Here is a 25,064-nt window from a genome sequence, read left to right as displayed (position 1 = left end):
AAGTACAAGAGGACTGACTCTTCTTACTGTCTATGTTTGAACAATTCCTGTGACACTAGTTATAGATTCCGATGCTTCACCTCAGGTTTCCTGAATCCCTCTGACCTTCCTATTGAAGATGAAACAAAGAAATTGCATCGGAATTAAATACAAAAGGCACAATGCCGACTTATGTACAAGAAGACTGACTTTTCCTACTGTCTATGATTTGAACCATTCCTGTGACACTAGTTACAGATTCCGATGCTTCAATTCAGGTTTACTGTATCCCTTGGACCTTCGTATTGACTATGAAACACAGAAATTGCATGGGAATTAAATACAAAAGGCACAAAGCCGACTTTAGTACAAGAATACTGACTCTTCTTACTGTCTATGTTTTGTACCATTCCTGTGACACTAGTTATACATTCCGATGCTTCACTTCAGGTTTACTGTATCCCTTGGACCTTCTAATTGACGATGAAACACAGAAATTGCATCGGAATTAAGTACAAAAGGCACAATGCCGACTTAAGTTCATTAAGACTGACTCTTGCTAATGTCTATGTTTTGAACCATTCCTGTGACACTAGTTATACATTCCGATGCTTCTCTTCAGGTTTACAGTATCCCTCTGACCTTCCTATTGAAGAAGAAACACAGGATTTGCATCGGAATTAAATACAAAAGGCACAATGCCGACTTAAGTACAAGAAGACTGACTCTTCCTACTGTCTATGCTTTGAACCATTCCTGTGACACTAGTTATACATTCCGATGCTTCGCTTCAGGTTTACTGTATCCCTTGGACCTTCTTATTGACGATGAAACACAGAAATTGCATCGGAATTAAATACAAAAGGCACAATGCCGACTTATGTACAAGAAGACTGACTCTTCCTACTGTCTATGTTTTGAACCAATCCTGTGACACTAGTTATGGATTCCGATGCTTCACTTCAGGTTTACTGTATCCCTTCGACCTTCATTTTGACGATGAAACACAGAAATTGCATCGGAATTAAATGGAAAACGCACAATGCCGACTTAAGTACAAGCATACTGACTCTTCTTACTGTCTATGTTTTGAACCATTCCTGTGACACTAGTTATACATTCCGATGCTTCACTTCAGGTTTACTATATCCCTTGGACCTTCTTATTGACAATGAAACACAGAAATTGCATCGGAATTAAATACAAAAGGCACAATTCCGACTTAAGTACAAGAAGACCGACTCTTCCTACTGTCTATGTTTTGAACCATTCCTGTGACACTAGTTATAGATTCCAATGCTTCACTTCAGGTGTACTGTATCCCTCTGACCTTCCTTTTGAAGATGAAACACAGAAATTGCATCGGAATTAATTACAAAAGGCACAATGCCGACTTAAGTACAAGAAGACTAACACTTCTTACTGTCTATGTTTTGAACCATTCCTGTGACACTAGTTTTAGATTCCGATGCATCACTTCAGGCTTACTGTATCCCTCTGACCTTCCTATTGAAGATGAAACACAGAAATTGCATCGGAATTAAATACAAAAGGCACAATGCCGACTTAGGTACAGGAATACTGACTCTTCTTACTGTCTATGCTTTGAACCATTCCTGTGACTCTAGTTACAGATTTAGATGCTTCACATCAGGTTTACTGTATCCCTTGGACCTTCTTATTGACGATGAAACTAAGAAATTTCATTGGAATTAAATACAAAAGGCACAATGCCGACTTAGGTTCAAGAAGACAGACTCTTCTTACTGTCTATGTTTGAACAATTCCTGTGACACTAGTTATAGATTCAGATGCTTCACTTCAGGTTTGCTGTATCCCTTGGACCTCCTTTTTGACTATGAAACACAGAAATTGCATCGGAATCAAATACAAAAGGCACAATGCCGACATAAGAACAAGAAGAAAGACTCTTCCTACTGTCTATGTTTTGAACCATTCCTGTGACACTGGTTATACATTCCGACGCTTCACTTCAGGTTTACTGTATCCCTCTGACCTTTTTATTGATGACGAAACACAGAAATTGCATCGCAAATAAATACAAAAGGCATAATGCCGACTCAAGTACAAGACGACTGAGTCTTCCTACTGTCTATGTTTTGAACCATTCCTGTGACACTAGTTATACATTCCGATGATTCACTTCAGGTTTACTGTATCCCTTGGACCTTCTTATTGACGATGAAACACGAAATTGCATCGGAATTAAATACAAAAGGCACAATGACAACTTAAGTACATGAAGAATGACTCTTCTTACTGTCTATGTTTTGAACCATTTCTGTGACACTCGTTATAGATTCCGATGCTTCACGTCAGGTTTACTGTATCCCTTTGACCTTCGTATTGAAGGTGAAACACGGAAATTGCATCGGAATTAAACACAAAAGGCACAATGCCGACTTATGTACAAGAAGACTGACTCTTCCTACTGTCTATGTTTTGAACCAATCCTGTGACACTAGTTATAGATTCCGGTGTTTCACTAAGGGCTTTGTGTATCCCTCTGACCTTCCTATTGAAGATGAAACACAGAAATTGCATCGGAATCAAATACAAAAGGCACAATGCCGACTCAAGAACAAGAAGACTGAGTCTTCCTACTATCTATGTTTTGAACCATTTCTGTGATACTAGTTATTGATTCCGATGCTTCACTTCAGGTTTACTGTATCCCTCTGACCTTCCTATTGAAGATGAAACACAGAAATTGCATCAGAATCAAATACAAAAGGCACAATGCTGACTTAAGTACAAGATGACTGACTCCTTGTTACTGTCTATGTTTGATCAATTCCTGTGACACTAGTTATAGATTTCGATCCTTCACCTCAGGTTTACTGTATCCCTCTGACCTTCCTATTGAAGATGAAACAAAGAAATTGCATCGGAATTAAATACAAAAGGCACAATGCCGACTTAAGTACAAGAAGACTGACTCTTCCTACTGTCTATGTTTTGAACCATTCCTGTGACACTAGTTACAGATTCCGATGCCTCAATTCAGGTTTACTGCATCCTTTGGACCTTCTTATTGACGATGAAACACAGAAATTGCATCGGAATTAAATACAAAAGACACAATGCCGACTTCAGTTCAAGAATACTGACTCTTCTTACTGTCTATGTTTTGAACCATTCCTGTGACATTAGTTATACATTCCGATGCTTCACTTCAGGTTTACTGTATCCCTCTCACCTTCTAATTGACGATGAAACACAGAAATTGCATCGGAATTAAGTACAAAAGGCACAATGTCGACTTAAGTACATTAAGACTGACTCTTCTTAACGTCTATGTTTGAACCGTTCCTGTGACACTAGTTATACATTCCGATGCTTCACTTCAGGATTACTGTATCCCTCTGACCTTCCTATTGAAGAAGAAACACATTAATTGCATCTGAATTAAATACAAAAGGCACAATGCCGACTTAACTACAAGAAGACTGTTTCTTCTTACTGTCTATGTTTTGAACCATTCCTGTGACACTAGTTATACATTCCGATGCTTCAGTTCAGGTTTACAGTATCCCTTGGACCTTCTTATTGACGATGAAACATAGAAATTGCATCGGAATTAAATACAAAAGGCACAATGCCGACTTAAGTACAAGAAGAATGACCCTTCCTACTGTCTATGTTTTGAACCATTCCTTTGACACTAGTTATAGATTACGATGCTTCACTTCATATTTACTGTATCCCTCTGACCTTCCTATTGAAGATGAAACACAGAAATTGCATCGGAATTAAATAGAAAAGTCACAATGCCGACATAAGTACAAGAAGCCTGACTCTTCTTACTCTCTATGTTTTGAACCATTCCTGTGACACTAGTTATACATTCCGATGCTTCACTTCAGGTTTACTGTATCCCTTGGGACTTCCTGTTGACGATGAAACACAGAAATTGCATCGGAATTAAATACAAAAGGCACAATGCCGACTTATGTACAAGAAGACTGACTCTTCCTACTGTCTATGTTTTGAACCATTCCTGTGACACTAGTTATGGATTCCGATGCTTCACTTCAGGTTTACTGTATCCCTTTGACCTTCTTTTTGACGATGAAACACAGAAATTGCATCGGAATTAAATACAAAAGGCACAAGCCGACTTAAGAACAAGAAGAATGACTCTTCCTACTGTCCATGCTTTGAACCATTCCTGTGACACTAGTTATAGATTCCAATGCTTCACTTCAGGTTTACTGTATCCCTCTGACCCTCCAATTAAAGATGAAACACAGAAATTGCATCGGAATTAAACACAAAAATCACAATGCCGTCTTAAGTACAAGAAGACTGACTCTTCTTACAGTCTATGTTTGAACAATTCCTGTGCCACTAGTTATAGATTCCAATGCTTCACTTCAGGTTTACTGTATCCCTCTGACCTCCCAATTGAAGATGAAACACAGAAATTGCATCGGAATTAAATACAAAAGGCACAATGCCGACTTAAGTACAAGAAGACCGACTCCTCCTACTGTCTATGATATGTTCCATTCCTGTGACACTAGTTATACATTCCGATGCTTCTCTTCATATTTACTGTATCCCTTGGACCTTCTTATTGACGATGAAACACAGAAATTGCATTGGAGTTAAATACAAAAGGCACAATGCCCCTGCGACTTAAGTACAAGAAGAATGGCTCTTCCTACCGTCTATGTTTTGAACCATTCCATTGACACTAGTTCTAAATTCCGATGCTTCACTTCAGGTTTACTGTTCCCTCTGACGTTCCTATTGAAGATGAAACACAGAAATTGCATCGGAATTAAATACAAAAGGCACAATGCCGACTTAAGTACAAGAAGGCTGACTCTACATACTGTCTATGTTTGAACAAATCCTGTGACACTAGTTGTAGATTTCGATGCTTCACTTCAGGTTCACTGTATCCCTCTGACCTTCTTTTTGACGATGACACACAGAAATTGCATCGGAATTAAATACAAAAAGCACAATGCCGACTGAAGTACAAGAAGAATGACTCTTCGTACTGTCTATGTCTTGAACCATTCCTGTGACATTTGTTATACACTCCGATGCTTCACTTCAGGTTTACTGTATCGCTCTGACTTTCTTATTGACGATGAAACACAGAAATTGCATCGGAATTAAATAGAAATCGCAGAATGACGACTTAAGTACAAGAAGACTGACTCTTCTTACTGACTATGTTTTGAACCATTTCTGTGACACTAGTTATAGATTCCGATGCTTAACTTCAGTTTACTGTATGCATCTGACCCTCCTGTTGTAGATGAAACACAGAAATTGCATCAGAATTAAATACAAAAGGCACAATGCCGACTTAGGTACAAGAAGACTGACTCTTCCTACTGTCTATGTTTTGAACCATTCCTGTGACACTAGTTATAGATTCCGATGCTTCCCTTCAGGTTTACTGTATCCCTCTGACCTTCCTATTGAAGATGAAACACAGAAATTGCATCGGAATTAAATACAAAAGGCACAATGCCGACTTAGGTACAAGAAGAATGACTCTTCCTACTGTCTATGTTTTGAACCATTCCTGTGACACTAGTTATAGATTCCGATGCTTCACTTCAGATTTACTGTATCAATCTGACCTTCTTATTGACGATGAAACACAGAAATTGCATCGGAATTATATTGAAAAGGCACAATGCCGACTTAAGTACAAGAATACTGACTCTTCTTACTGTCTATGTTTTGAACCATTCCTGTGACACTAGTTATACATTCCGATGCTTCACTTCAGGTTTACTGTATCCCTTGGACCTTCTTATTGACGATGAAACACAGAAATTGCATTGGAGTTAAATACAAAAGGCACAATGCCGACCTAAGTACAAGAAGATTGACTCTTCCTACCGTCTATGTTTTGAACTATTCCTGTGACACTAGTTCTAAATTCCTATGCTTCACTTCAGGTTTACTGTATCCCTCTTACCTTCCTATTGAAGATGAAACACAGAAATTGCATCGGAATTAAATACAAAAGGCACAATGCCGACGTAAGTACAAGAAGTCTGACTCTTCATAATGTCAATGTTTGAACAAATCCTGTGACACTAGTTGTAGATTTCGATGCTTCACTTCAGGTTTACTGTATCCCTCAGACCATCCTATTGAAGAAGAAACACAGAAATTGCATCGGAATTAAATACAAAAGGCACAATGCCGACTTAAGTACAAGAGGACTGACTCTTCTTACTGTCTATGCTTTGAACCATTCCTGTGACACTAGTTATACATTCCGATGCTTCGCTTCAGGTTTACTGTATCCCTTGGACCTTCTTATTGACGATGAAACACAGAAATTGCATCGGAATTAAATACAAAAGGCACAATGCCGACTTATGTACAAGAAGACTGACTCTTCCTACTGTCTATGTTTTGAACCAATCCTGTGACACTAGTTATAGATTCCGGTGTTTCACTAAGGGCTTTGTGTATCCCTCTGACCTTCCTATTGAAGATGAAACACAGAAATTGCATCGGAATCAAATACAAAAGGCACAATGCCGACTCAAGAACAAGAAGACTGAGTCTTCCTACTATCTATGTTTTGAACCATATCTGTGATACTAGTTATTGATTCCGATGCTTCACTTCAGGTTTACTGTATCCCTCTGACCTTCCTATTGAAGATGAAACACAGAAATTGCATCAGAATCAAATACAAAAGGCACAATGCTGACTTAAGTACTAGAAGACTGACTCCTTGTTACTGTCTATGTTTGATCAATTCCTGTGACACTAGTTATAGATTCCGATCCTTCACCTTAGGTTTACTGTATCCCTCTGACCTTCCTATTGAACATGAAACAAAGAAATTGCATCGGAATTAAATACAAAAGGCACAATGCCGACTTAAGTACAAGAAGACTGACTCTTCCTACTGTCTATGTTTTGAACCATTCCTGTGACACTAGTTACAGATTCCGATGCCTCAATTCAGGTTTACTGCATCCTTTGGACCTTCTTATTGACGATGAAACACAGAAATTGCATCGGAATTAAATACAAAAGACACAATGCCGACTTCAGTTCAAGAATACTGACTCTTCTTACTGACTATGTTTTGAACCATTCCTGTGACATTAGTTATACATTCCGATGCTTCACTTCAGGTTTACTGTATCCCTCTCACCTTCTAATTGACGATGAAACACAGAAATTGCATCGGAATTAAGTACAAAAGGCACAATGTCGACTTAAGTACATTAAGACTGACTCTTCTTAACGTCTATGTTTGAACCATTCCTGTGACACTAGTTATACATTCCGATGCTTCACTTCAGGATTACTGTATCCTTCTGACCTTCCTATTGAAGAAGAAACACATTAATTGCATCTGAATTAAATACAAAAGGCACAATGCCGACTTAACTACAAGAAGACTGTTTCTTCTTACTGTCTATGTTTTGAACCATTCCTGTGACACTAGTTATACATTCCGATGCTTCACTTCAGGTTTACAGTATCCCTTGGACCTTCTTATTGACGATGAAACATAGAAATTGCATCGGAATTAAATACAAAAGGCACAATGCCGACTTAAGTACAAGAAGAATGACCCTTCCTACTGTCTATGTTTTGAACCATTCCTTTGACACTAGTTATAGATTACGATGCTTCACTTCATATTTACTGTATCCCTCTGACCTTCCTATTGAAGATGAAACACAGAAATTGCATCGGAATTAAATAGAAAAGTCACAATGCCGACATAAGTACAAGAAGCCCTGACTCTTCTTACTCTCTATGTTTTGAACCATTCCTGTGACACTAGTTATACATTCCGATGCTTCACTTCAGGTTTACTGTATCCCTTGGGACTTCCTGTTGACGATGAAACACAGAAATTGCATCGGAATTAAATACAAAAGGCACAATGCCGACTTATGTACAAGAAGACTGACTCTTCCTACTGTCTATGTTTTGAACCATTCCTGTGACACTAGTTATGGATTCCGATGCTTCACTTCAGGTTTACTGTATCCCTTCGACCTTCTTTTTGACGATGAAACACAGAAATTGCATCGGAATTAAATACAAAAGGCACAAAGCCGACTTAAGAACAAGAAGAATGACTCTTCCTACTGTCCATGCTTTGAACCATTCCTGTGACACTAGTTATAGATTCCAATGCTTCACTTCAGGTTTACTGTTTCCCTCTGACCCTCCAATTGAAGATGAAACACAGAAATTGCATCGGAATTAAACACAAAAATCACAATGCCGTCTTAAGTACAAGAAGACTGACTCTTCTTACTGTCTATGTTTGAACAATTCCTGTGCCACTAGTTATAGATTCCAATGCTTCACTTCAGGTTTACTGTATCCCTCTGACCTCCCAATTGAAGATGAAACACAGAAATTGCATCGGAATTAAATACAAAAGGCACAATGCCGACTTAAGTACAAGAAGACCGACTCCTCCTACTGTCTATGATATGTTCCATTCCTGTGACACTAGTTATACATTCCGATGCTTCTCTTCATATTTACTGTATCCCTTGGACCTTCTTATTGACGATGAAACACAGAAATTGCATTGGAGTTAAATACAAAAGGCACAATGCCGACTTAAGTACAAGAAGAATGGCTCTTCCTACCGTCTATGTTTTGAACCATTCCATTGACACTAGTTCAAAATTCCGATGCTTCACTTCAGGTTTACTGTTCCCTCTGACGTTCCTATTGAAGATGAAACACAGAAATTGCATCGGAATTAAATACAAAAGGCACAATGCCGACTTAAGTACAAGAAGGCTGACTCTACATACTGTCTATGTTTGAACAAATCCTGTGACACTAGTTGTAGATTTCGATGCTTCACTTCAGGTTCACTGTATCCCTCTGACCTTCTTTTTGACGATGACACACAGAAATTGCATCGGAATTAAATACAAAAAGCACAATGCCGACTGAAGTACAAGAAGAATGACTCTTCCTACTGTCTATGTCTTGAACCATTCCTGTGACATTTGTTATACACTCCGATGCTTCACTTCAGGTTTACTGTATCGCTCTGACTTTCTTATTGACGATGAAACACAGAAATTGCATCGGAATTAAATAGAAAACGCAGAATGACGACTTAAGTACAAGAAGACTGACTCTTCTTACTGACTATGTTTTGAACCATTTCTGTGACACTAGTTATAGATTCCGATGCTTCACTTCAGGCTTACTGTATCCCTTGGACCTTCTTATTGACGATGAATCAAAGGAATTTCATTGGAATTAAATACAAAAAGCACAATGCCGACTTAAGTACAACAAGACTCACTCTTCTTACTGTCTATGTTTGAACAGTTCCTGTGACACTAGTTATAGATTCCGATGCTTCACTTCAGGTTTACTATATCCCTTGGACCTTCTTTTTGACGATGAACAACAGAAATTGAATCGGAATTAAATACAAAAGGCACAATGCCGACTTAAGTACAAGAAGAATGACTCTTCCTACTGTCTATGTTTTGAACCATTCCTGTGACACTAGTTATGGATTCCGATGCTTCACTTCAGGTTTATTGTATCCCTTCGACCTTCTTTTTGACAATGAAACACAGAAATTGCTTCGGAATTAAATACAAAAGGCACAAAGCCGACTTAAGAACAAGAAGAATGACTCTTCCTACTGTCTATGTTTTGAACCATTCCTGTGACACTAGTTATAGATTCCAATGCTTTACTTCAGGTGTACTGTATCCCTCTGACCTTATAAATTGAAGATGAAACACAGAAATTGCATCGGAATTAAATACAAAAATCACAATGCCGACTTAAGTACAAGACGACTGACTCTTCTTACCGTCTATGTTTGAACAATTCCTGTGACACTAGTTATAGCTTCCGATGCTTAACTTCAGTTTACTGTATGCATCTGACCCTCCTGTTGTAGATGAAACACAGAAATTGCATCGGAATTAAATACAAAAGGCACAATGCCAACTTAGGTACAAGAAGACTGACTCTTCCTACTGTCTATGTTTTGAACCATTCCTGTGACACTAGTTATAGATTCCGATGCTTCCCTTCAGGTTTACTGTATCCCTCTGACCTTCCTATTGAAGATGAAACACAGAAATTGCATCGGAATTAAATACAAAAGGCACAATGCCGACTTAGGTACAAGAAGAATGACTCTTCCTACTGTCTATGTTTTGAACCATTCCTGTGACACTAGTTATAGATTCCGATGCTTCACTTCAGATTTACTGTATCAATCTGACCTTCTTATTGACGATGAAACACAGAAATTGCATCGGAATTATATTGAAAAGGCACAATGCCGACTTAAGTACAAGAATACTGACTCTTCTTACTGTCTATGTTTTGAACCATTCCTGTGACACTAGTTATACATTCCGATGCTTCACTTCAGGTTTACTGTATCCCTTGGACCTTCTTATTGACGATGAAACACAGAAATTGCATTGGAGTTAAATACAAAAGGCACAATGCCGACCTAAGTACAAGAAGAATGACTCTTCCTACCGTCTATGTTTTGAACTATTCCTGTGACACTAGTTCTAAATTCCTATGCTTCACTTCAGGTTTACTGTATCCCTCTTACCTTCCTATTGAAGATGAAACACAGAAATTGCATCGGAATTAAATACAAAAGGCACAATGCCGACGTAAGTACAAGAAGTCTGACTCTTCATAATGTCTATGTTTGAACAAATCCTGTGACACTAGTTGTAGATTTCGATGCTTCACTTCAGGTTTACTGTATCATTCAGACCATCCTATTGAAGAAGAAACACAGAAATTGCATCGGAATTAAATACAAAAGGCACAATGCCGACTTAAGTACAAGAGGACTGACTCTTCTTACTGTCTATGCTTTGAACCATTCCTGTGACACTAGTTATACATTCCAATGCTTCGCTTCAGGTTTACTGTATCCCTTGGACCTTCTAATTGACGATGAAACTCAGAAATTGCATCGGAATTAAATACAAAAGGCACAATGCCGACTTATGTACAAGAAGACTGACTCTTCCTACTGTCTATGTTTTGAACCATTCCTGTGACACTAGTTATGGATTCCGATGCTTCACTTCAGGTTTACTGTATCCCTTCGATCTTCATTTTGACGATGAAACACAGAAATTGCATCGGAATTAAATGGAAAAGGCACAATGCCGACTTAAGTACAAGAATACTGACTCTTCTTACTGTCTATGTTTTGAACCATTCCTGTGACACTAGTTATACATTCCGACGCTTCTCTTCAGGTTTACTATATCCCTTGGACCTTCTTATTGACAATGAAACACAGAAATTGCATCGAAATTAAATACAAAAGGCACAATTCCGACATAAGTACAAGAAGACCGGCTCTTCCTACCGTCTATGTATTGAACCATTCCTGTGACACTAGTTATAGATTCCAATGCTTCACTTCAGGTTTACTGTATCGCTTGGACCTCCTTTTTGACGATGAAACACAGAAATTGCATCGGAATCAAATACAAAAGGCACAATGCCGACTTAAGAACAAGAAGAATGACTCTTCCTACTGTCTATGTTTTGAACCATTCCTGTGACACTGGTTATAGATTCCGATGCTTCACTTCAGGTTTACTGTATCCCTCTGACCTTTTTGTTGATGATGAAACAGAGAAATTGCATCGCAAATAAATACAAAACGCACATTGCCGACTCAAGTACAAGACGACTGAGTCTTCCTACTGTCTATGTTTTGAACCATTCCTGTGACACTAGTTATACATTCCGATATTCACTTCAGGTTTACTGTATCCCTTGGACCTTCTTATTGACGATGACACACAGAAATTGCATCGGAATTAAATACAAAAGGCACAATGACAACTTAAGTACATGAAGAATGACTCTTCTTACTGTCTATGTTTTGAACCATTTCTGTGACACTAGTTATAGATTCAGATGCTTCACGTCAGGTTTTCTGTATCCCTTCGACCTTCCTATTGAAGATGAAACACAGAAATTGCATCGGAATTAAACACAAAAGGCACAATGCCGTTTTAAGTACAAGAAGACTGACTCTTCTTACTGTCTAAGTTTGAACAATTCCTGTGACACTAGTTATAGATTCCGATGCTTCACTTCAGGTTTACTGTATCCCTTGGACCTTCTAATTGACGATGAAACACAGAAATTGCATCGGAATGAAGTACAAAAGGCACAATGCCGACTTAATTACATTAAGACTGACTCTTCCTAATGTCTATGTTTTGAACCATTCCTGTGACACTAGTTATACATTCCGATGCTTCACTTCAGGTTTACTGTATCCCTCTGACCTTCCTATTGTAGAAGAAACACAGAAATTGCATCGGAATTAAATACAAAAGGCACAATGCCGACTTAAGTACAAGAAGACTGCTTCTTCTTACTGTCTATGTTTTGAACCATTCCTGTGACACTAGTTATACATTACGATGCTTCGCTTCAGGTTTACTGTATCCCTTGGACCTTCTTATTGACGATGAAACACAGAAATTGCATCGGAATTAAATACAAAAGGCACAATGCCGACTTATGTACAAGAAGACTGACTCTTCCTACTGTCTATGTTTTGAACCATTCCTGTGACACTAGTTATGGATTCCGATGCTTCACTTCAGGTTTACTGTATCCCTTCGATCTTCATTTTGACGATGCAACACAGAAATTGCATCGGAATTAAATGGAAAAGGCACAATGCCGACTTAAGTACAAGAATACTGACTCTTCTTACTGTCTATGTTTTGAAACATTCCTGTGACACTAGTTATACATTCCGATGCTTCACTTCAGGTTTGCTATATCCCTTGGACCTTCTTATTGACAATGAAACACAGAAATTGCATCGAAATTAAATACAAAAGGCACAATACCAACATAAGTACAAGAAGACCGGCTCTTCCTACTGTCTATGTATTGAACCATTCCTGTGACACTAGTTATAGATTCCAATGCTTCACTTCAGGTTTACTGTATCCCTTGGACCTCCTTTTTGACGATGAAACACAGAAATTGCATCGGAATCAAATACAAAAGGCACAATGCCGACTTAAGAACAAGAAGAATGACTCTTCCTACTGTCTATGTTTTGAACCATTCCTGTGACACTGGTTATAGATTCCGATGCTTCACTTCAGGTTTACTGTATCCCTCTGACCTTTTTATTGATGATGAAACAGAGAAATTGCATCGCAAATAAATACAAAAGGCACAATGCCGACTCAAGTACAAGACGACTGAGTCTTCCTACTGTCTATGTTTTTGAACCATTCCTGTGACACTAGTTTATACATTCCGATGATTCACTTCAGGTTTACTGTATCCCTTGGACCTTCTTATTGACGATGACACACAGAAATTGCATCAGAATTAAATACAAAAGGCACAATGACAACTTAAGTACATGAAGAATGACTCTTCTTAACTGTCTATGTTTTGAACCATTTCTGTGACACTAGTTATAGATTCAGATGCATCACGTCAGGTTTACTGTATCCCTTTGACCTTCCTATTGAAGATGAAACACAGAAATTGCATCGGAATTAAACACAAAAGGCACAATGCCGTTTTAAGTACAAGAAGACTGACTCTTCTTACTGTCTAAGTTTGAACAATTCCTGTGACACTAGTTATAGATTCCGATGCTTAACTTCAGGTTTACTGTATCCCTTGGACCTTCTAATTGACGATGAAACACAGAAATTGCATCGGAATTGAGTACAAAAGGCACAATGCCGACTTAATTACATTAAGACTGACTCTTCCTAATGTCTATGTTTTTGAACCATTCCTGTGACACTAGTTATACATTCCGATGCTTCACTTCAGGTTTACTGTATCCCTCTGACCTTCCTATTGAAGAAGAAACACAGAAATTGCATCGGAATTAAATACAAAAGGCACAATGCCGACTTAAGTACAAGAAGACTGCTTCTTCTTACTGTCTATGTTTTGAACCATTCCTGTGACACTAGTTATACATTCCGATGCTTCACTTCAGGTTTACAGTATGCCTTGGACGTTCTTATTGACGATGAAACATAGAAATTGCATCGGAATAAAATCCAAAAGCACAATGCCGACTCAAGTACAAGACGAATGACCCTTCCTACTGTCTATGTTTTTAACCATTCCTGTGACACTAGTTATAGATTACGATGCTTCACTTCAGGTTTACTGCATCCCTCAGACCTTCCTATTGAAGAAGAAACACAGAAAATTGGATCGGAATTAAATACAAAAGGTGCAATGCCGACTCAAGTACAAGACGACTGAGTCTTCCTACTGTCTATGTTTTGAACCATTCCTGTGACACTAGTTATACATTCCGATGATTCACTTCAGGTTCACTGTATCCCTTGGACCTTCTTATTGACGATGACACACAGAAATTGCATCGGAATTAAATACAAAAGGCACAATGACAACTTAAGTACATGAAGAATGACTCTTCTTACTGTCTATGTTTTGAACCATTTCTGTGACACTAGTTATAGATTCCGATGCTTCACGTCAGGTTTACTGTATCCCTTTGACCTTCCTATTGAAGATGAAACACAGAAATTGCATCGGAATTAAACACAAAAGGCACAATGCCGTTATAAGTACAAGAAGACTGACTCTTCTTACTGTCTAGGTTTGAACAATTCCTGTGACACTAGTTATAGATTCCGATGCTTCCCTTCAGGTTTTGTGTATCCCTCTGACCGTCCTATTGAAGATGAAACACAGATATTGCATCGGAATTAAATTCAAAAGGCACAATGCCGACTCAAGTTCAAGAAGACTGACTCTTCCTACTATCTATGGTTTGAACCATTTCTGTGACACTAGTTATAGATTCCGATGCTTCACTTCAGGTTTACTGTATCCCTCTGACCTTCCTATTGAAGATGAAACACAGAAATTGAATCGGAATCAAATACAAAAGGCACAATGCTGACTTAAGTACAAGAAGACTGACTCTTCTTACTGTCTATGTTTGATCAATTCCTGTGACACTAGTTATAGATTCCGATCCTTCACCTCAGGTTTACTGTATCCCTCTGACCTTCCAATTGAAGATGAATCAAAGAAATTGCATCGGAATTAAATACAAAAGGCACAATGCCGACTTAAGTACAAGAAGACTGACTCTTCCTACTGTCTATGCTTTGAACCATTCCTGTGACACTAGTTACAGATTCCGATGCTTCAATTCAGGTTTACTGCATCCCTTGGACCTTCCTATTGACGATGAAACACAGAAATTGCATCGGAATTAAATACAAAAGGCACAATGCCGACTTCAGCTCAAGAATACTGACTCTTCTTACTGTCTATGTTTTGAACCATTCCTGAGACACTAGTTATACATTCCGATGCTTCACTTCAGGTTTACTGTATCCCTTGGACCTTCTAATTGACGATGAAACACAGAAATTGCATCGGAATTAAGTAAAAAAGTCACAATGCCGTCTTAAATACATTAAGACTGACTCTACCTAATGTCTATGTTTTGAACCATTCCTGTGACACTAGTTATACATTCCGATGCTTCACTTCAGGTTTACTGTATCCCTCTGACCTTCCTATTGAAGAAGAAACACAGAAATTGCATCGGAATTAAATACAAAAGGCACAATGCCGACTTAAGTACAAGAAGAATGCATCTTCTTACTGTCTATGTTTTGAACCATTCCTGTGACACTAGTTATACATTCCGATGCTTCACTTCAGGTTTACAGTATCCCTTGTACCTTCTTATTGACGATGAAACATAGAAATTGCATCGGAATTAAATCCAAAAGCACAATGCCGACTTCAGTACAAGACGAATGACCCTTCCTACTGTCTATGTTTTTAACCATTCCTGTGACACTAGTTATAGATTACGATGCTTCACTTCATGTTTACTGTATCCCTCTGACCTTCTTATTGAAGATGAAACACAGAAATTGCATCGGAATTAAATAGAAAAGTCACAATGCCGACATAAGTACAAGAAGCCTGACTCTTCTTATTGTCTATTTTTTGAACCATTCCTGCGACACTAGTTATAAGTTCCGAAGCTTCACTTCAGGTTTACTGTATCCCTTGGACCTTCGTGTTGACGATGAAACACAGAAATTGCATCGGAATTAAATACAAAAGGCACAATGCCGACTTATGTACAAGTAGACTGACTCTTCCTACTGTCTATGTTTTGAGCCATTCCTGTGACACTAGTTATGGATTCCGATGCTTCACTTCAGGTTTGCTATATCCCTTGGACCTTCTTATTGACAATGAAACACAGAAATTGCATCGAAATTAAATACAAAAGGCACAATTCCAACATAAGTACAAGAAGACCGGCTCTTCCTACTGTCTATGTATTGAACCATTCCTGTGACACTAGTTATAGATTCCAATGCTTCACTTCAGGTTTACTGTATCCCTTGGACCTCCTTTTTGACGATGAAACACAGAAATTGCATCGGAATCAAATACAAAAGGCACATTGCCGACTTAAGCACAAGAAGAATGACTCTTCCTACTGTCTATGTTTTGAACCATTCCTGTGACACTGGTTATAGATTCCGATGCTTCACTTCAGGTTTACTGTATCCCTCTGACCTTTTTATTGATGATGAAACAGAGAAATTGCATCGCAAATAAATACAAAAGGCACAATGCCGACTCAAGTACAAGACGACTGAGTCTTCCTACTGTCTATGTTTTGAACCATTCCTGTGACACTAGATATACATTCCGATGATTCACTTCAGGTTTACTGTATCCCTTGGACCTTCTTATTGACGATGACACACAGAAATTGCATCAGAATTAAATACAAAAGGCACAATGACAACATAAGTACATGAAGAATGACTCTTCTTACTGTCTATGCTTTGAACCATTTCTGTGACACTAGTTATAGATTCAGAAGCTTCACGTCAGGTTTACTGTATCCCTTTGACCTTCCTATTGAAGATGAAACACAGAAATTGCATCGGAATTAAACACAAAAGGCACAATGCCGTTTTAAGTACAAGAAGACTGACTCTTCTTACTGTCTAAGTTTGAACAATTCCTGTGACACTAGTTATAGATTCCGATGCTTCACTTCAGGTTTACTGTATCCCTTGGACCTTCTAATTGACGATGAAACACAGAAATTGCATCGGAATTGAGTACAAAAGGCACAATGCCGACTTAATTACATTAAGACTGACTCTTCCTAATGTCTATGTTTTTGAACCATTCCTGTGACACTAGTTATACATTCCGATGCTTCACTTCAGGTTTACTGTATCCCTCTGACCTTCCTATTGAAGAAGAAACACAGAAATTGCATCGGAATTAAATACAAAAGGCACAATGCCGACTTAAGTACAAGAAGACTGCTTCTTCTTACTGTCTATGTTTTGAACCATTCCTGTGACACTAGTTATACATTCCGATGCTTCACTTCAGGTTTACAGTATCCCTTGGACGTTCTTATTGACGATGAAACATAGAAATTGCATCGGAATTAAATCCAAAAGCACAATGCCGACTTAAGTACAAGACGAATGACCCTTCCTACTGTCTATGTTTTTAACCATTCCTGTGACACTAGTTATAGATTACGATGCTTCACTTCAGGTTTACTGCATCCCTCAGACCTTCCTATTGAAGAAGAAACACAGAAATTGGATCGGAATTAAATACAAAAGGCGCAATGCCGACTCAAGTACAAGACGACTGAGTCTTCCTACTGTCTATGTTTTGAACCATTCCTGTGACACTAGTTATACATTCCGATGATTCACTTCAGGTTCACTGTATCCCTTGAACCTTCTTATTGACGATGACACACAGAAATTGCATCGGAATAAAATACAAAAGGCACAATGACAACTTAAGTACATGAAGAATGACTCTTCTTACTGTCTATGTTTTGAACCATTTCTGTGACACTAGTTATAGATTCAGATGCATCACGTCAGGTTTACTGTATCCCTTTGACCTTCCTATTGAAGATGAAACACAGAAATTGCATCGGAATTAAACACAAAAGGCACAATGCCGTTTTAAGTACAAGAAGACTGACTCTTCTTACTGTCTAAGTTTGAACAATTCCTGTGACACTAGTTATAGATTCCGATGCTTCACTTCAGGTTTACTGTATCCCTTGGACCTTCTAATTGACGATGAAACACAGAAATTGCATCGGAATTGAGTACAAAAGGCACAATGCCGACTTAATTACATTAAGACTGACTCTTCCTAATGTCTATGTTTTTGAACCATTCCTGTGACACTAGTTATACATTCCGATGCTTCACTTCAGGTTTACTGTATCCCTCTGACCTTCCTATTGAAGAAGAAACACAGAAATTGCATCGAATTAAATACAAAAGGCACAATGCCGACTTAAGTACAAGAAGACTGCTTCTTCTTACTGTCTATGTTTTGAACCATTCCTGTGACACTAGTTATACATTCCGATGCTTCACTTCAGGTTTACAGTATCCCTTGGACGTTCTTATTGACGATGAAACATAGAAATTGCATCGGAATTAAATCCAAAAGCACAATGCCGACTTAAGTACAAGACGAATGACCCTTCCTACTGTCTATGTTTTTAACCATTCCTGTGACACTAGTTATAGATTACGATGCTTCACTTCAGGTTTACTGCATCCCTCAGACCTTCCTATTGAAGAAGAAACACAGAAATTGGATCGGAATTAAATACAAAAGGCGCAATGCCGACTCAAGTACAAGACGACTGAGTCTTCCTACTGTCTATGTTTTGAACCATTCCTGTGACACTAGTTATACATTCCGATGATTCACTTCAGGTTCACTGTATCCCTTGAACCTTCTTATTGACGATGACACACAGAAATTGCATCGGAATAAAATACAAAAGGCACAATGACAACTTAAGTACATGAAGAATGACTCTTCTTACTGTCTATGTTTTGAACCATTTCTGTGACACTAGTTATAGATTCAGATGCATCACGTCAGGTTTACTGTATCCCTTTGACCTTCCTATTGAAGATGAAACACAGAAATTGCATCGGAATTAAACACAAAAGGCACAATGCCGTTTTAAGTACAAGAAGACTGACTCTTCTTACTGTCTAAGTTTGAACAATTCCTGTGACACTAGTTATAGATTCCGATGCTTAACTTCAGGTTTACTGTATCCCTTGGACCTTCTAATTGACGATGAAACACAGAAATTGCATCGGAATTGAGTACAAAAGGCACAATGCCGACTTAATTACATTAAGACTGACTCTTCCTAATGTCTATGTTTTTGAACCATTCCTGTGACACTAGTTATACATTCCGATGCTTCACTTCAGGTTTACTGTATCCCTCTGACCTTCCTATTGAAGAAGAAACACAGAAATTGCATCGGAATTAAATACAAAAGGCACAATGCCGACTTAAGTACAAGAAGACTGCTTCTTCTTACTGTCTATGTTTTGAACCATTCCTGTGACACTAGTTATACATTCCGATGCTTCACTTCAGGTTTACAGTATGCCTTGGACGTTCTTATTGACGATGAAACATAGAAATTGCATCGGAATAAAATCCAAAAGCACAATGCCGACTCAAGTACAAGACGAATGACCCTTCCTACTGTCTATGTTTTTAACCATTCCTGTGACACTAGTTATAGATTACGATGCTTCACTTCAGGTTTACTGCATCCCTCAGACCTTCCTATTGAAGAAGAAACACAGAAATTGGATCGGAATTAAATACAAAAGGTGCAATGCCGACTCAAGTACAAGACGACTGAGTCTTCCTACTGTCTATGTTTTGAACCATTCCTGTGACACTAGTTATACATTCCGATGATTCACTTCAGGTTCACTGTATCCCTTGGACCTTCTTATTGACGATGACACACAGAAATTGCATCGGAATTAAATACAAAAGGCACAATGACAACTTAAGTACATGAAGAATGACTCTTCTTACTGTCTATGTTTTGAACCATTTCTGTGACACTAGTTATAGATTCCGATGCTTCACGTCAGGTTTACTGTATCCCTTTGACCTTCCTATTGAAGATGAAACACAGAAATTGCATCGGAATTAAACACAAAAGGCACAATGCCGTTATAAGTACAAGAAGACTGACTCTTCTTACTGTCTAGGTTTGAACAATTCCTGTGACACTAGTTATAGATTCCGATGCTTCCCTTCAGGTTTTGTGTATCCCTCTGACCGTCCTATTGAAGATGAAACACAGATATTGCATCGGAATTAAATTCAAAAGGCACAATGCCGACTCAAGTTCAAGAAGACTGACTCTTCCTACTATCTATGGTTTGAACCATTTCTGTGACACTAGTTATAGATTCCGATGCTTCACTTCAGGTTTACTGTATCCCTCTGACCTTCCTATTGAAGATGAAACACAGAAATTGAATCGGAATCAAATACAAAAGGCACAATGCTGACTTAAGTACAAGAAGACTGACTCTTCTTACTGTCTATGTTTGATCAATTCCTGTGACACTAGTTATAGATTCCGATCCTTCACCTCAGGTTTACTGTATCCCTCTGACCTTCCAATTGAAGATGAATCAAAGAAATTGCATCGGAATTAAATACAAAAGGCACAATGCCGACTTAAGTACAAGAAGACTGACTCTTCCTACTGTCTATGCTTTGAACCATTCCTGTGACACTAGTTACAGATTCCGATGCTTCAATTCAGGTTTACTGCATCCCTTGGACCTTCCTATTGACGATGAAACACAGAAATTGCATCGGAATTAAATACAAAAGGCACAATGCCGACTTCAGCTCAAGAATACTGACTCTTCTTACTGTCTATGTTTTGAACCATTCCTGAGACACTAGTTATACATTCCGATGCTTCACTTCAGGTTTACTGTATCCCTTGGACCTTCTAATTGACGATGAAACACAGAAATTGCATCGGAATTAAGTAAAAAAGTCACAATGCCGTCTTAAATACATTAAGACTGACTCTACCTAATGTCTATGTTTTGAACCATTCCTGTGACACTAGTTATACATTCCGATGCTTCACTTCAGGTTTACTGTATCCCTCTGACCTTCCTATTGAAGAAGAAACACAGAAATTGCATCGGAATTAAATACAAAAGGCACAATGCCGACTTAAGTACAAGAAGAATGCATCTTCTTACTGTCTATGTTTTGAACCATTCCTGTGACACTAGTTATACATTCCGATGCTTCACTTCAGGTTTACAGTATCCCTTGTACCTTCTTATTGACGATGAAACATAGAAATTGCATCGGAATTAAATCCAAAAGCACAATGCCGACTTCAGTACAAGACGAATGACCCTTCCTACTGTCTATGTTTTTAACCATTCCTGTGACACTAGTTATAGATTACGATGCTTCACTTCATGTTTACTGTATCCCTCTGACCTTCTTATTGAAGATGAAACACAGAAATTGCATCGGAATTAAATAGAAAAGTCACAATGCCGACATAAGTACAAGAAGCCTGACTCTTCTTATTGTCTATTTTTTGAACCATTCCTGCGACACTAGTTATAAGTTCCGAAGCTTCACTTCAGGTTTACTGTATCCCTTGGACCTTCGTGTTGACGATGAAACACAGAAATTGCATCGGAATTAAATACAAAAGGCACAATGCCGACTTATGTACAAGTAGACTGACTCTTCCTACTGTCTATGTTTTGAGCCATTCCTGTGACACTAGTTATGGATTCCGATGCTTCACTTCAGGTTTGCTATATCCCTTGGACCTTCTTATTGACAATGAAACACAGAAATTGCATCGAAATTAAATACAAAAGGCACAATTCCAACATAAGTACAAGAAGACCGGCTCTTCCTACTGTCTATGTATTGAACCATTCCTGTGACACTAGTTATAGATTCCAATGCTTCACTTCAGGTTTACTGTATCCCTTGGACCTCCTTTTTGACGATGAAACACAGAAATTGCATCGGAATCAAATACAAAAGGCACATTGCCGACTTAAGCACAAGAAGAATGACTCTTCCTACTGTCTATGTTTTGAACCATTCCTGTGACACTGGTTATAGATTCCGATGCTTCACTTCAGGTTTACTGTATCCCTCTGACCTTTTTATTGATGATGAAACAGAGAAATTGCATCGCAAATAAATACAAAAGGCACAATGCCGACTCAAGTACAAGACGACTGAGTCTTCCTACTGTCTATGTTTTGAACCATTCCTGTGACACTAGATATACATTCCGATGATTCACTTCAGGTTTACTGTATCCCTTGGACCTTCTTATTGACGATGACACACAGAAATTGCATCAGAATTAAATACAAAAGGCACAATGACAACATAAGTACATGAAGAATGACTCTTCTTACTGTCTATGCTTTGAACCATTTCTGTGACACTAGTTATAGATTCAGAAGCTTCACGTCAGGTTTACTGTATCCCTTTGACCTTCCTATTGAAGATGAAACACAGAAATTGCATCGGAATTAAACACAAAAGGCACAATGCCGTTTTAAGTACAAGAAGACTGACTCTTCTTACTGTCTAAGTTTGAACAATTCCTGTGACACTAGTTATAGATTCCGATGCTTCACTTCAGGTTTACTGTATCCCTTGGACCTTCTAATTGACGATGAAACACAGAAATTGCATCGGAATTGAGTACAAAAGGCACAATGCCGACTTAATTACATTAAGACTGACTCTTCCTAATGTCTATGTTTTTGAACCATTCCTGTGACACTAGTTATACATTCCGATGCTTCACTTCAGGTTTACTGTATCCCTCTGACCTTCCTATTGAAGAAGAAACACAGAAATTGCATCGGAATTAAATACAAAAGGCACAATGCCGACTTAAGTACAAGAAGACTGCTTCTTCTTACTGTCTATGTTTTGAACCATTCCTGTGACACTAGTTATACATTCCGATGCTTCACTTCAGGTTTACAGTATCCCTTGGACGTTCTTATTGACGATGAAACATAGAAATTGCATCGGAATTAAATCCAAAAGCACAATGCCGACTTAAGTACAAGACGAATGACCCTTCCTACTGTCTATGTTTTTAACCATTCCTGTGACACTAGTTATAGATTACGATGCTTCACTTCAGGTTTACTGCATCCCTCAGACCTTCCTATTGAAGAAGAAACACAGAAATTGGATCGGAATTAAATACAAAAGGCGCAATGCCGACTCAAGTACAAGACGACTGAGTCTTCCTACTGTCTATGTTTTGAACCATTCCTGTGACACTAGTTATACATTCCGATGATTCACTTCAGGTTCACTGTATCCCTTGAACCTTCTTATTGACGATGACACACAGAAATTGCATCGGAATAAAATACAAAAGGCACAATGACAACTTAAGTACATGAAGAATGACTCTTCTTACTGTCTATGTTTTGAACCATTTCTGTGACACTAGTTATAGATTTCGATGCTTCACGTCAGGTTTACTGTATCCCTTTGACCTTCCTATTGAAGATGAAACACAGAAATTGCATCGGAATTAAACACAAAAGGCACAATGCCGTTATAAGTACAAGAAGACTGACTCTTCTTACTGTCTAGGTTTGAACAATTCCTGTGACACTAGTTATAGATTCCGATGCTTCCCTTCAGGTTTTGTGTATCCCTCTGACCGTCCTATTGAAGATGAAACACAGATATTGCATCGGAATTAAATTCAAAAGGCACAATGCCGACTCAAGTTCAAGAAGACTGACTCTACCTACTATCTATGGTTTGAACCATTTCTGTGACACTAGTTATAGATTCCGATGCTTCACTTCAGGTTTACTGTATCCCTCTGACCTTAATATTGAAGATGAAACACAGAAATTGAATCGGAATCAAATACAAAAGGCACAATGCTGACTTAAGTACAAGAAGACTGACTCTTCTTACTGTCTATGTTTGATCAATTCCTGTGACACTAGTTATAGATTCCGATCCTTCACAGCAGGTTTACTGTATCCCTCTGACCTTCCTATCGAAGATGAATCAAAGAAATTGCATCGGAATTAAATACAAAAGGCACAATGCCGACTTAAGTACAAGAAGACTGACTCTTCCTACTGTCTATGCTTTGAACCATTCCTGTGACACTAGTTACAGATTCCGATGCTTCAATTCAGGTTTACTGCATCCCTTGGACCTTCCTATTGACGATGAAACACAGAAATTGCATCGGAATTAAATACAAAAGGCACAATGCCGACTTCAGCTCAAGAATACTGACTCTTCTTACTGTCTATGTTTTGAACCATTCCTGAGACACTAGTTATACATTCCGATGCTTCACTTCAGGTTTACTGTATCCCTTGGACCTTCTAATTGACGATGAAACACAGAAATTGCATCGGAATTAAGTAAAAAAGTCACAATGCCGACTTAAGTACATTAAGACTGACTCTACCTAATGTCTATGTTTTGAACCATTCCTGTGACACTAGTTTTACATTCCGATGCTTCACTTCAGGTTTACTGTATCCCTCTGACCTTCCTATTGAAGAAGAAACACAGAAATTGCATCGGAATTAAATACAAAAGGCACAATGCCGACTTAAGTACAAGAAGACTGCTTCTTCTTACTGTCTATGTTTTGAACCATTCCTGTGACACTAGTTATACATTCCGATGCTTCACTTCAGGTTTACAGTATCCCTTGTACCTTCTTATTGACGATGAAACATAGAAATTGCATCGGAATTAAATCCAAAAGCAAAATGCCGACTTCAGTACAAGACGAATGACCCTTCCTACTTTCTATGTTTTTAACCATTCCTGTGACACTAGTTATAGATTACAATGCTTCACTTCATGTTTACTCTATCCCTCTGACCTTCTTATTGAAGATGAAACACAGAAATTGCATCGGAATTAAATAGAAAAGTCACAATGCCGACATAAGTACAAGAAGCCTGACTCTTCTTATTGTCTATGTTTTGAACCATTCCTGCGACACTAGTTATAAGTTCCGAAGCTTCACTTCAGGTTTACTGTATCCCTTGGACCTTCTTGTTAACGATGAAACACAGAAATTGCATCGGAATTAA

The sequence above is a fragment of the Schistocerca piceifrons genome, chromosome 9 (assembly GCF_021461385.2).
Source record: "Schistocerca piceifrons isolate TAMUIC-IGC-003096 chromosome 9, iqSchPice1.1, whole genome shotgun sequence".
NCBI classification, from domain to species: domain Eukaryota; kingdom Metazoa; phylum Arthropoda; class Insecta; order Orthoptera; family Acrididae; genus Schistocerca; species Schistocerca piceifrons.
Note: the sequence above shows the minus strand (reverse complement) of the source record.